A 12,632-nucleotide genomic window follows, 5' to 3' on the forward strand; every position below is an offset into this window, starting at 1 on the left:
AGGCGAAGGGTGTACTTACATGTTTGCCGGGTTTACGGCGCCTCACGGCCTCCGGAGATGTCGCACTCCGTTGTCAATAAAAGGTTAAAAAAAACGTTAAAATAAAAAATAAATAATTAATAAAAGGTTAAAACAGCGCAAAAGACAACGGACAGGGTAAAGAAGGACACAGTCAGAGCGCTGACTCGCAACTAAATTTTTAGTTGCGAGTCAGCGCTCTGTCTGTGTCCTTCTTTACCCTGTCCGTTGACTTCTGCGGTACGGACAGGGTAAAGAAGGACACAGACAGAGCGCTGACTCGCAACTAAAAAATTAGTTGCGAGTCAGCGCTCTGTCTGTGTCCTTCTTTACCCTGTCCGTTGACTTCTGCGGCAACCCCCGGTCACAGTCCCAGTTTCGCGGCGCTGACATTAGCGTCGCCACCATCAGCGGCGCTGTGCATAGCGTCGCCACCGGCAGCAGCGCTTAGGTGGTGGGAACTCTCATTAATACAAAAATACATTATAAAACTTTGTCCGCTAACAGTAATTTCAACAAAACGTCTTCACCGCACCATGAAAATAAAATGAAATTTATTTTATATATTTCTTTCTGTTCGTTCTGTTTTCGGTCTAAAACCAAAACTCTAAACCGACCCGCTGGCCTCGCCGGTGCCCTGGAAGGCGCCGCGGCGCGTATTTCCAAAACCTGGCCATTCCAGATCTGCCGCGGAGCGGCGTGCTGCGATTGGCCAGATGGCCAGATTACCGCCGGACAAAATATTGACGGCGACGCACATACGACGCCGGTCGCCGGCAGGAGCGTCTGCTACACTCCGGCGGATACTTTGGTGCCGTGGCCCGTGGTGACTTAGTGGACGCGTTGTTTCATCTGCCAGTGCATATCCATTGAGTTATTCCGCATATTACGCGCATAAAAGTCGGTAGCAGAAGTTTCGAGCATGCCGATGTCCACAGTTCGACTGCTCCAACCTCGGCGATTCTCTACCCAAGCTCGAATGAGGTAGGCCTCGCTGCTCTGTTCCGTAATTGAAACCGTGTACACGTGGAGTGCTTGCAGTGCTAATGCGCAGTGCTTTTCAACCGTAATTCAAGAAGCGAGAACGATAGCCTTGCACAGCGTGTGTGGCTGGTGTCAACGTTTTCCGTGTGACTCTTATCAAAGTAAGCCTTGTCGCCTTCCTACGCGCCCGCGTAGCGCCCGCAATGCTGCCAATCGTACTGCTCAATTAATTCGCCGTTTTTCTTGCTCTGAAACGCTATGCAGATTTTATATCCACTTCAATGCTTCACAGCTGAATGAACACTTGTTTGTCGCTGAACAAGATTGCCACGAACGGATTTACTTCCGCGGTTTTACGCCCCGCAAGTGTTTACTTTTTCTGCCGTATTTTCACGTTTTATTGCACAGACTGCTTTGATTTGTACCAGTTTTAGGCGATTTGGCGCATACCAAATTTCGTGAAATTAAAAGGACGCGAATTGGTTTCAAGCTGTTTGTTTCTTACGCCTATCATGATTTCACGTCGTGTTATTTTGATCAGCACTGGAGGTGAGCAGATAATAAAAACCCATACAGAACTCGGTTTCAATAGATGGGGGCCTTTTCCTGGTGCCTTTTTGTTCACTGTTCCCTCCTCTGCACTTGATACATAGGTATGTCACCTGCCCTTTCAGCCTGTGGAGGTCCATGGGAATTAGAACGGAAGCATTAAAGCCATCTTCAGAATTACTTGTGCATTAAATCCTGTTACCCACGGGACATTCTTGTGTGAATCCAAAGTCCATGCTATTGAGAGCTTCTCTATGGTAGTGATAGACTCCAGCTACAATCTAGTTTTGTCATCTTTATTTCGGTCCCATCAATTTCCAGCTGCTGATGTCATCACTGTGTAATGCTGAAGTTCTAAAGGTCCCATAAATTACAGGCAGATCCAGACAATCCAGGACACTGAGCACAACGAATGCAATGCTGCTGGTTCTTACGACCAGCGACTTATACGCACACACCCCTAACATGCCCCAGGCCGAGTCCCTAATAGCCGCGTCCCACTAGAGCGACAAACGACAGCAACAGACGACAATGAGCGACATACAACACTGACAAACAGCCTGTTTGTCGGAGTCCTCTGTCCCACCTGGCAGACACGGAGCAGAACACGGGGACAAGGAAACTTCTTTCCTAGTGGGACTAGAGTTGTCAACAGCACTTCAAAATAGACAAACAGAGTATGGCGACGCGGTTTTCTTGTTTTGCTTTTTGGGCGTCAAACGCGCCGACAAACACGGTGAAAGTGGAGACGATGACTTTATTCCTTGTTTAAAGGGATATTACTACGAAATTTCGGCGCTCATTTTTTGGTTTATATGTGTTCAAAAAAGCACCGCCAAATCGAACATACCAATATCGTGTTAAAAAAGTCATGAAAAGGAATTTTAAGACGAATTAAACGATTAGCAAAGAGCACCTGGTGGATGTCGCTAACGCCTCGCTTGTAATGCCCGTCTAGCAACCTTGGCAGCTAGTGGCGGAGGTTGTCTCGCCTCCGGCCACGACGAGAAGAGGGGCAGGGGGAACTCCCCTCTTCCCGAGAATGCCTTTTGTGTGTCACAGAAGTCGCTATTGTCCCCCTACAAGATTATAGAAGATTAACCTGTCACTCAAAATTTGTACAAAAGCAGCCGCTTCGGTGGCTGGAACAAGCTGGAACAACTAGGCCATCATCTCGACGGCAGCCTCGCCGTAGCTTTGCTCGTCTTGAGACGACCTACGTCACGATTGCGTTGGATGTCACATGGTCTCCGCTGGGCCTTCTCCGAGCGCTTGCCAGAGTGGGCCGTTTATAACGAAAAATACAGCCACCAGGCTCAAAATACAAACGTGTGATTGTCATTTACGGATATTGTGGATCATATTCAACCTATTTTTGAACACGACGGAAATATTTCAAATTTCGTTGAAGTATCCCTTTAAAGCTTCCGCTTGCCTTCATTTGCCGTTGGCGACTTTCCGAAAACAGTCGTGACAATCGACACCCAACTTTTTCCGAACTAGAATTCCTGAATCGTTCCTTTTTTTGGGTCGTTCGAAGCATTCCAGGTGCGCGCCACGGAATTTCACGGGAATTTCATTGTTCCCCCATAAAACGCCTCCAAGGGAAGGCGTTTTATGAGGGACAATACGGGGGTAGTTTTATTAGGGACAATCACAGAACGGATGACAAGTCTCTCGTTTTGCCGGAATGGCTTGCCGCAGAACTGATGGAACGTCGTGTCCTACTTCGTGGTGAGCGGTCTTACTTTGGTCAGTCCTCGCACATGGGTGTATCCATCCTGATGCAGGGGTGTAGACTTCGGCATCTTGAAGCACCAACTCGCGCACCAGGTTTTCGCGAGCAAAACCAGCCACAGCAAATTCCCTTTTGCAACACGACATCTAGCAAGCAAGCCGTGCCCGCGACCACTACGAGCAATCCAGGAATCGAAACTGCGGGAGCAGGAACGATCAGTGGCCGCCAAGGACTGAGTCACGGCAGGAATGGGAGGGTGGGGAAGACAGCAACTGAAGGCAGAAGTGGGTAAGAAAATTAAGTTTGTCTCCGAGAGATGTTCCTCGGTGGGACTGCTTGCTGCGCTTCAAGTTGAACAACAGACAACAACTCGTCCGTCGTTGATGGTTTGTCGGCGCTTGTAGCAGATGTTGGTCGTTGCAGTGGAACAGCATCAGCGACACAAAACTTCGTGCTGTCGCCGGACGAAAATCGGCGTTTGTCGATCTAGTGGGACAACGCTATAAGAATTTTCTACTCAAAGTACACAAATCTATGCTATACATCCCTCGCGAGGCCTTTCCCAGAATTAGCAACACCTTCCCAGATAGACAATCATGGATGAACCCCTGGCCTCAATCCTGGCAGTGTTACAGCAGAGGAACGCGGGCACCGCAGATGCCTGTTCTGCTGCGGCTCACTAGCATGTCAGTCGAGGGAGACTCAAAGAACTCCAAGTTGGGACGTTAGCACAAAAGCAACATTTTCCCCCTCTGCTTGAACTTCTAGAGCGAGCCACACCGGGATCGAGACAATCAGCACAAGTACATGGTGGCTCCTATGACGCATCTTGTAACGCCTTCATCTCAATCGCCATTCTGCAGCAGTTCTTTTAGGCACAGTCTTCAGAAGGTAATCAAATGAGCGTGCACAAGCTACGTCAGAGTTCCAGGTGCAGTTCGGGGTCTTGCATCCGAGAAATATTTCTCGACAGTCACCACATATGTTGATGAACACCAGTGTTGCAGGCAATCATCTGCCAAGAAGCCACACTTGATCATGCAGACGCTTGCTTCCCAGAGGTCGATTGCATAGAACTCTATGGAGCAGCCCGATCCTGCCCATCAACCAGGCCTTTGGCACGTTCCCTCTGTGTAGCATTGCAGATGCTTGAAGTAGACTGTAGACTGCCTGCCTGATGGGTAAAGGAAGACCAAGCAGTCAATCCAAGCCACTCTTGAACCAGTGTGCAGAAAAGGAAAAATTCAAACGTGGAGATATGAAACATGCTGTATGCACGACAGATTGTAGGTTGCTATGCTTGTTCTGGGAGCGTCCCAATCAATCCATTGAATGGGAGTGGGGCACTCGCCTTATTAAAGGGCCCCTGAGAAGACAATCTAGTTTAACAATCTAGTTGAAACACACATGTCAAAAAAAAAAAATTTATGTGAAAAAAATATTTTTTAGAGCAATATTGACGGCGCGAGACGCAATTTAGTCGGCAGTCACGTCCGATTTAGTCGGCAGTCGCGTCCTTACCTCTTGTTTTCTCTCTTGGCATTTCAGGAGCGTGGAGGGGAGGTCGATCGCCTTCGCCTTTACGATCGAGATGGTCATCTTGGAATGACCCGTGACGTCACGGACTTCGCAAACAATTTCAATTAAATCTCTCCCAATCAATATTGCTCGGTAAAATTTCTTTTTTAACACATGTGTCCCAACCAGACTGCTTAAAAAAAACATTTTCTTTTTCTTTTCAGGGGTCTTTTAAGTTAGCCACAAAGTTACTTCCCAACCAGCAAGTTATCCCTTAAAGTCCTGCTGCATGCTACCTAAGGAACAAAGTTTAAGATGGGAAATTTGGATCGGAATGTGCAAGAATGCCTTCCAAGGGGAAAAGCATTGACGTGCATGCTCCGCCAAAGCTACATTTCACCAAAATGTAATGAATTTATGCCTACACTACACCATAGGGGAGTTTTCGTTTGTATCTACCGAAACTAATAGTTCAGGCGTCGCAGTACTGCCAGATTGTTCCTGCAACATTGTGTGAATCGCTTAGAACTTCCGGTTATTGCTTAGAATAATGTGTGATTTGATTTGATTTACACACCGAACATGACTCAGTTCTCGGATGTTTCGTGATATCTCTCATTGTACGTGGTATGTTCGGGCAGTCTAATTATCTCCGTTGAGTGCGCTTCTCACACCACACACTGGTGCACTGCCGAGAAGCTACACCCGTGGAGTAGGCATTGCAATTCTGCTTATGTCGCTTTGCCACAGGGCAGCCATGTCTTAAAGGGGCACTAAAGTGCTTTTTGAGATCCTCGTTTTATTGTTATAACTCAATCTACGAGCACTAACCATCCTTAAAAAGCAAAAATTACATTCATCTGCGGCCGATTTCCATACTAAAAATATCAGTCAAAATTCTCGACACTTCGCGTCAGCGCAGAATGGCAGATGGCGCTACCGAACCTTCGTGAATATGGTCAAACAACGGACGGCACGTGTCGGCTACTCGCGAGCGATGGAGTCCACCGTGGACAAGCTGCCGACCAGTCGTGCTCGTCCACGCAGGAACCCATCGCTCGCGAGTGGCTGACACGCACCGTCCGTCGTTCGACCATATTCAGCAAGGTTCGGTAGCGCCATCTGTTATTCTCTGACGATGGTAAGTGTCTGGAACTTCGATCACTTTTTTAAGATACGAATTTGCAGCAAATGAATGTAATTTCTGGTTTTTTAGGATGATTAGTGCTCGCAGATTGAGGTATGACCATAGAACGAGACTTTCAAAATACACTTTAGTGCCCCATTAAAGGGATACCGAACCGAAATTCGGATTACGCAAAATAAGGATGCATGAGCGTTGAACAAAACGCTAGGAACTCCAAGACATGACTTGTACATTAGTATCTCAAACAGATGGCCGCTCTTTTGAAAAAAAAGTGCGGCCATCTGTGACGGTCTTTGACGTTGTTGTCCTCCGGCAGAATTGCAGAATGAGGGGAAGCAGCCTCGCTTCTCTCCTTCTCGCTTCAGTTCACTAGCTTGAAGGGACGTAGCGAGAAGGAGAGGGAACGGGAATCGTGACGTGACTTGTCTCGTCGGCCGTGTTCACTCGCACACTTCTTTTCCAAAAATACAGAGATCCGTTAGAGATATCGCTGTATGAGTGTTGTTTTGGGGTTTTGCAGCGTCCCGCCTATCCGTTTACCCTTGTTTTGTGAGCTCGAAATTTCTGTTCACTATCCCTTTAAGGGTAAAAGCACTATTCCAGGGTGAAAGGTGGACAACAAAGCATGAATTAGAAAAATATATATATATGTGAAAGAAAAGGAAACTTGGTGAATGCTGATGTGATATTTACCTTGCAGTAAACTTTGCTAAATAAAAATCTGGTTAGTCTATATGATAGACTTTGACACCTTGAAAATATTACACACAATTCCTTTATGTGGTTAGCATACTTATTTAATGATGCTTGCTTATCCAAGGTGCTCATCAGTGAGTAAATAATACAATCGTCCCCAGAGTCCGACCTGTATTTCTGGGGGCGTGCTGTGTAGTACGTCATTTATATATGTCAAGACTGACCCTAAAGCAGAACTGTGAGCTACAGCTGAATATGCTGGCAGAGGGTTTGCAACATTACCGCTGCTTTCCACACTTTGGCTTGAATTTGTTAGGTGGGAATCAATCCAGTTAGTTACTGCTGGTTCCATCTTAAATGTTTTGATTCTGGCCACAGGTCTCCAATGTGGCACTCAATAAGAGGCCAGATATGAGCCTACATATCATATAAACCTGCTCTGTATCATTTAGTGCTAATGCAATGAGCTGTTTCCTATGCTCTGTTCACCACCAAGTTGACAGTGCGATGGGAGCAACACATTCACTGGACCTATCGACCGCCTTCCTCTCGTCACCGGACCCTGCTCCTGGCGCATGGATGTAGGCGGGGATGTCTGATCAGATGGCAAATGATGGGCGTACAACTGGTCCAGCAAGCACGTAGCTTCCAATGCACCATCAGCTTAGGGGTGAGCGGAGTATACCAGTTGTGCGACGGTACATAGGCCAGGTCAGGAAATGAGATACATTTAATTCTCTCATGAGCTACAAACAACGGAACTAAATAGCCATAAAACCTTTATCCAAGACGACACATACGTAGCACCCGAAACGAAGGTGTGGGATGGCGATAGGTGATACCATTAAATGACAAAACAGTACAACATCATGCTTGTGTTTAATATCTGTTAAAGTGCATCGCGGTTCTGCACTAACCCGCACATTAAATTGAGAAAACTAATTCGCAACTAGCAATATGGTTTTGTAGAAATCAAATATTGTTTGGAATTTTTGTGTGACGCTTCATGTCCCCAGTATTTAGGTTCATCAAAATTGAGTGCTGAAAAAACATTGATTCAAGGCTTTTACAGTACCTCTTTTCTCATTCCATTTCATTGAATGGCAGTGACAGCACCATAGGAATTGAACAAAGAGTGAAACCTGCCACCTTGTTGACAAACCTACCTGCTGAAGGTGGCCACGAGATTCCCTTGTCACCACTTGGTCACTTGAATAAGCCAATAACTATTGTATCTAGAGGTACTGTGGCAGCAATGTTGTAGCTGTGATGCTCATCGGGCCAGGTCTCTTTCAGATGTGCATGTTCCCGTCGAAGAGTAGCCCATCGCCATGGCAGCTGGTATTGACAAGAGTATAAATACATTAGTCGAAAAATTGAACAGTCAGACAAGCTAGTCTACATGCCACACAATTCTACACATGGAGACTAAAAAAAAAAGAAAGCAATGCGACATTGTCTTTACAGGGCTTTGCATCTCAACTCTCTTCCCTAGCCCTGCGTTGACCAAGACGTTATGTGTGCATAGTTGCAAGTTCAGACAAAATGGGACAATCTACCTACGTCGATCTCTATAGTTTGCATTGCAAAAGCAAACCATGTTTTTTTATGTCGGCAGTGACAAGGTATAACACACGCATTACAACCATAATCTGATTTTCTTTATCTTTTTTTAGAAAATAACAATTCTGTAAAGCAAACCCACGTTACAGCCTGTACCATGTCTAAGTGAGGTGACTTAAATTCTGGTTGCTCTCCTGAATATCTATAATAAAGCACTATACACCTAGCTGTGCTAGAGCATTTCTTTTTCAGAGGCTACCCAGCAGCACAAAGCAAGTAAGGGACAGAACTTCCTTCAGTTGTCTAAGACCGGAGAATGAACCTCTCGCAGGGGTGAATGTGCACGAAAAACACTATTTAGAAATGTATAACAATGAGCGCGGGCCGGATGTAGGTAATACGACAGATGTATAATTTATGGCGCCATTGAGCGTATGTACAGTCAGCACGGAATGAAACCCGAACGCCGCAGCGCGTGGCCATCGTCACAGGCTGCTCCACCTGGAGGGCTCCTGAGAACTAATGAAAATGCACCGGGGTGCCAGGGTGCGTGTCCTACTAAGCTGTGCTCGACCCTCGACCACCGGCGAAACGCGGAAGTCCCAGATATGTCGCGCGAGAGTCGAGCACACCTTAGTAGGACCTGCACTTTCGCTCCAAAGCACATTTTCATTAGTTCTCAGGGGCCCTCCAGTGGAGCAGCCTGTGACGATGGTTTCATTCTGTGCTGACTGTACAATGTCTAGACATGCGAATTTGCTGTCCAGGCAAACGTGTTCCCCACTGCTTTATTCTGAGCGACGATTGCTACTCAATAACGTCACTGCAGCGTGGTGGTTTCAGACGGTGCTGTGTCATTAGCTATTTTCAGACGTTGGATACTTAGCAGCAGACGGAAAAACTACTGTCGCAACTTCTACATCCATTTAGCCCAACTACCTGACTAGATAAAATCATAACTAGGGATGTCGCAAACCTGCCGAGATTGCAGGAGTTAAGGATTGAATTTGAAAAGGTTGCGAATTTCAAACCCTGCTGTGTTTCGAATTTGAAAAGTTTGATAATGTAAAGTTTCTGAAAGTTCAAGTTTGAAGATTTCAACTCTCTTTACAGATTGAATATGAAAAGTTTGAAAATTTCGAATTTCTTCGCTATACATGTTTGAAGAATTCAAATTTAGGTTTTTGAATCTCAAGGTACAAGATCAAATACCACAATTTAAAATAAAGTTTTTAAGGGCTCATCTAGAAAAAACTTGAAAGTGCTACAAAGTTGACTAAAAACGCTGCACATTTTATTTTGTGCCATAAACACTACTTTCTTCTCGGTACCGGGTTCTTAGGATACTTCTCGTTATTTACTATGATTAATGAAACAAGCCTTGAGTTGGTTGGACGGTTCAGCGACAAGACTTGAGGCGGTCTGGTATGCATCAGGAATGGCTACCTCTTTGCAAACTGGAAGCAATGCGATTGAATACCCCTAAATGAGATGCTGGCATGAGACAATGAAATATACAAGTTGATGCGTGCAGACAAAGTCGCCAAGGCAAGACATCTTGCTTTACGAAAGTTTGTAGTTGCTCTGGGCGTTTATTTCCAGTGGAATGGCCCGTGGGGCAGAGAAAACACTGCACGCAGGTACAGCACCCGACAGAGCTCAAGGTCAAGAAGCATGCAACCAGACAAGCTCATAGGTCCCCCGGCCCCCCAAGATACACCTGATCAGGTAATGACCGGTCATGCATCAGGCTCACTACACTACCGGTTTCTTTGGCATTTCAGTGGCTCCAAGGCAAGGCACCGGCCTACAAACCCCAGGTGGCAGGTTTTAATCCCGGCCCAGGTGCCCGCAATTTGACAAAGGCTTATTGCCGAGAAGGTCATGCAATCAAGCTTTCTGTTGCACGTCAAATGATCCCCAGGTGTTCCAAATTAATCCTCAGTCGTATGCTGAGGTGTTCTGAATGCCCGTCGTCTGCTTGGCTTGTAAAACCCTCAGATTTGATTTTGCATAGCTGGTTCTTCGTGCTTTCCTTCTTAGAAAAATAAGAAAACAAGTGGAGATATTAGTCGCTTTTAAAATACAACTGGATAATGACGATAATGGATCAAGTGCCTATCCAGTGTTGCCTCTCACGAATCGGTGTCACTTTCAGTGCACGCCTTTCCCCAACCAGCCACAACACGAGGAGATTGGGCAACTTGCATTCAAACACAGCCAGGGTTATGAACAACCATGAATGAAGAAAGAATAAAACAATTAAAACAGGGACAACACAGCCACATCTTTCAACTAGCAACAGACGAGTAAACTCTCCACAGCGAGCAGCCAACTATACCCAGGAGGGAAAGGGGGGAGAAGGGGAGATAAAAAACGCAAAGTGCAAATCAGAGAGGTGGGTTTATCTCGAATTTTAGAAATTCAACCTCAGTTTTCATCAGCAGGAAGGAAGGGTTTGACACGTTTTTACAGCAGCAGGGAGATCATAGAGTCATTCGCCATGAACACAGCAAAAAACAATGTGTCAAACCCTTCCCTCCTGCCGACAAAAACTGAGGTTGAATTTCTAAAATCCGAGATAAACCCACCTCTCTGATTTTCACTTTGCGTTTTTTATCTCCCCTTCTCCCCACTTCCCCTCCTGGGTATAGTCGGCTGCTCGCTGTGGAAAGTTTACTCGTCTGTTGCTTGTTGAAAGATGTGGTTGTGTTGTCCCTGTTTTAATTGTTTTATTTGTTCTTCATCCATGACATGAACCAACACGCTCTTCTCCTAAGCAAGCTTATGAACAACGCACCAGTAATGTGCCTTCATCGGATTTCAAACCTGCAGACAAGGGACCTAAAGTTTACTTTGGGGCAACCTACGCAGTTTTACACGGTACGACTTTCAGGTACGAGACCAGCCGCCACTACAAGCGAGTCGTTGGTAGCACCACCACATCTTTGTATTAATAATATTTAAGACCTTATACGATTAAACTTTCTTCACACTTTGTCAAATTTCTGTTCAAAAGTTCGAAATTCGTCAAAATTCTGTATGTTTCACTTTGAACAATTTTTCCCCTTGAAGTGGAAACCTCAAAGATTATTTTTCGGTTTCATTCCAATATGAAGAAAATTATCATGTTTCGGTGTGATTCCGGTTTGCACACGAGTAAGTTTTTTTCTGATGTTTGGTTTTCTTTTCCATTCAATGCCCTGGTGCCCAACAGCTCATTACTCCTCAAAACCTTAATCCCCCCCTTTTTTTTTCCTTTATGAAGAGTTGTGTTATCATTCCATGTGACTGCAGAAAACAGAGTGAGGGAAGCCCTGAGCGACAGTCTCGAGATTACGAGTCACAAATATTCTTTTTAATGTTGGGACCTTCTTTGTAGTGTTTCTGTGAACTCCGGAAAAACGTAAACACCCTGGTGCTTTACGATTCGAAATACGATAACATAATCAATGGCTTAAAAGAAACAATATTTATGTCATCTTCAATGTTATCGTCTTTTGAATTGTAGAATATAAACTCTTTGTCACTGGCCCGTCAGGTGTACTAATTTCAGGGAATTAGGTGCCAAATGTAAGAAAATAAGAAGCACAACCGTGCTTGCAACGTTACATCGCGCAAAAGGTCTCCATACCAACACAAGTCTTTAGTAGAGTTGATAAATACAACGTCGTTCGTGTGCTAAGCTTCTACACTCCGCATATTACAACTCGTTCAATTTTGTCTTTCGGCACCGTCGAACAATTCTATTCGATCCGAACGTTTCATTCCCCTGTGTAGCTTCCATTATTTCCTTTTTTTAAGGCCGCTTAAGATGATGAAAACGCCCTGTGATCCATGCTTTAAGGAATATCTTCTGATACATGCACAAGAAATCTTCATGAATCGTGAATACATACCGTTGTGTTGCAGCGGGCGACTGCTCAGATTCAAATCACTTCACTCCCAAATGTATTTTCAGCTCTAATTAAATAGAAGGGCACGCTACAGTTTTATTTATAGCATGTCGACTTTTCAGAAATCTCGTGTCGAATTATAGTGGTGTACGAGCTTACAACTAAATACAGTAACGTAGAATGCCGTTAACTTGACCACTGCAGCTTCAGCAGCCTCAACTGGTCGCAGCCATTTTGCTTGTTGTCGATTTCGTTTCTGTTCGTTCGTAGTCGTTAGGTTCGTTAACATTACGTTAACGTATTAAAGCATTAAATATATTACGATAAATGATAAATAACAATTTTAGTTAAATGTTTTGTTTTGGTTTACTTATAACGAACATAATAAACAACCAAAGTTGATGTGCGAAACTTTCTGCATCATAAAATTCAAACAATAGAATAACTGTCATGGCTGCGCCCATCGTCTGTCTGGCTACACCACGACGGAAGAAGCATTTCGTTTCTTCCACCGTGGGCTACA

General features: G+C 45.0%; 2 long non-coding RNA genes across 2 annotated transcripts; one reads left to right on the forward strand and one right to left on the reverse strand.

Moving 5' to 3' along the window:
- Positions 1–950: 950 nt before the first annotated feature.
- On the forward strand, positions 951–4,951 carry LOC120849535. Its single transcript, XR_005717949.2, has 2 exons — positions 951–1,002; positions 4,838–4,951. It is a non-coding gene; the product is annotated as an uncharacterized LOC120849535 (long non-coding RNA).
- Positions 4,414–12,334, reverse strand: LOC121048574. The gene is made up of 3 exons (XR_005799018.2): positions 12,113–12,334; positions 7,817–7,988; positions 4,414–4,463 (listed from the first exon to the last, which is right to left on the reverse strand). It is a non-coding gene; the product is annotated as an uncharacterized LOC121048574 (long non-coding RNA).
- Between the last annotated feature and the right edge of the window lie 298 nt (positions 12,335–12,632).

Source organism: Ixodes scapularis, unplaced genomic scaffold (genome assembly GCF_016920785.2).
Source record: "Ixodes scapularis isolate PalLabHiFi unplaced genomic scaffold, ASM1692078v2 ptg000080l_1__unscaffolded, whole genome shotgun sequence".
Lineage (NCBI taxonomy): Eukaryota > Metazoa > Arthropoda > Arachnida > Ixodida > Ixodidae > Ixodes > Ixodes scapularis.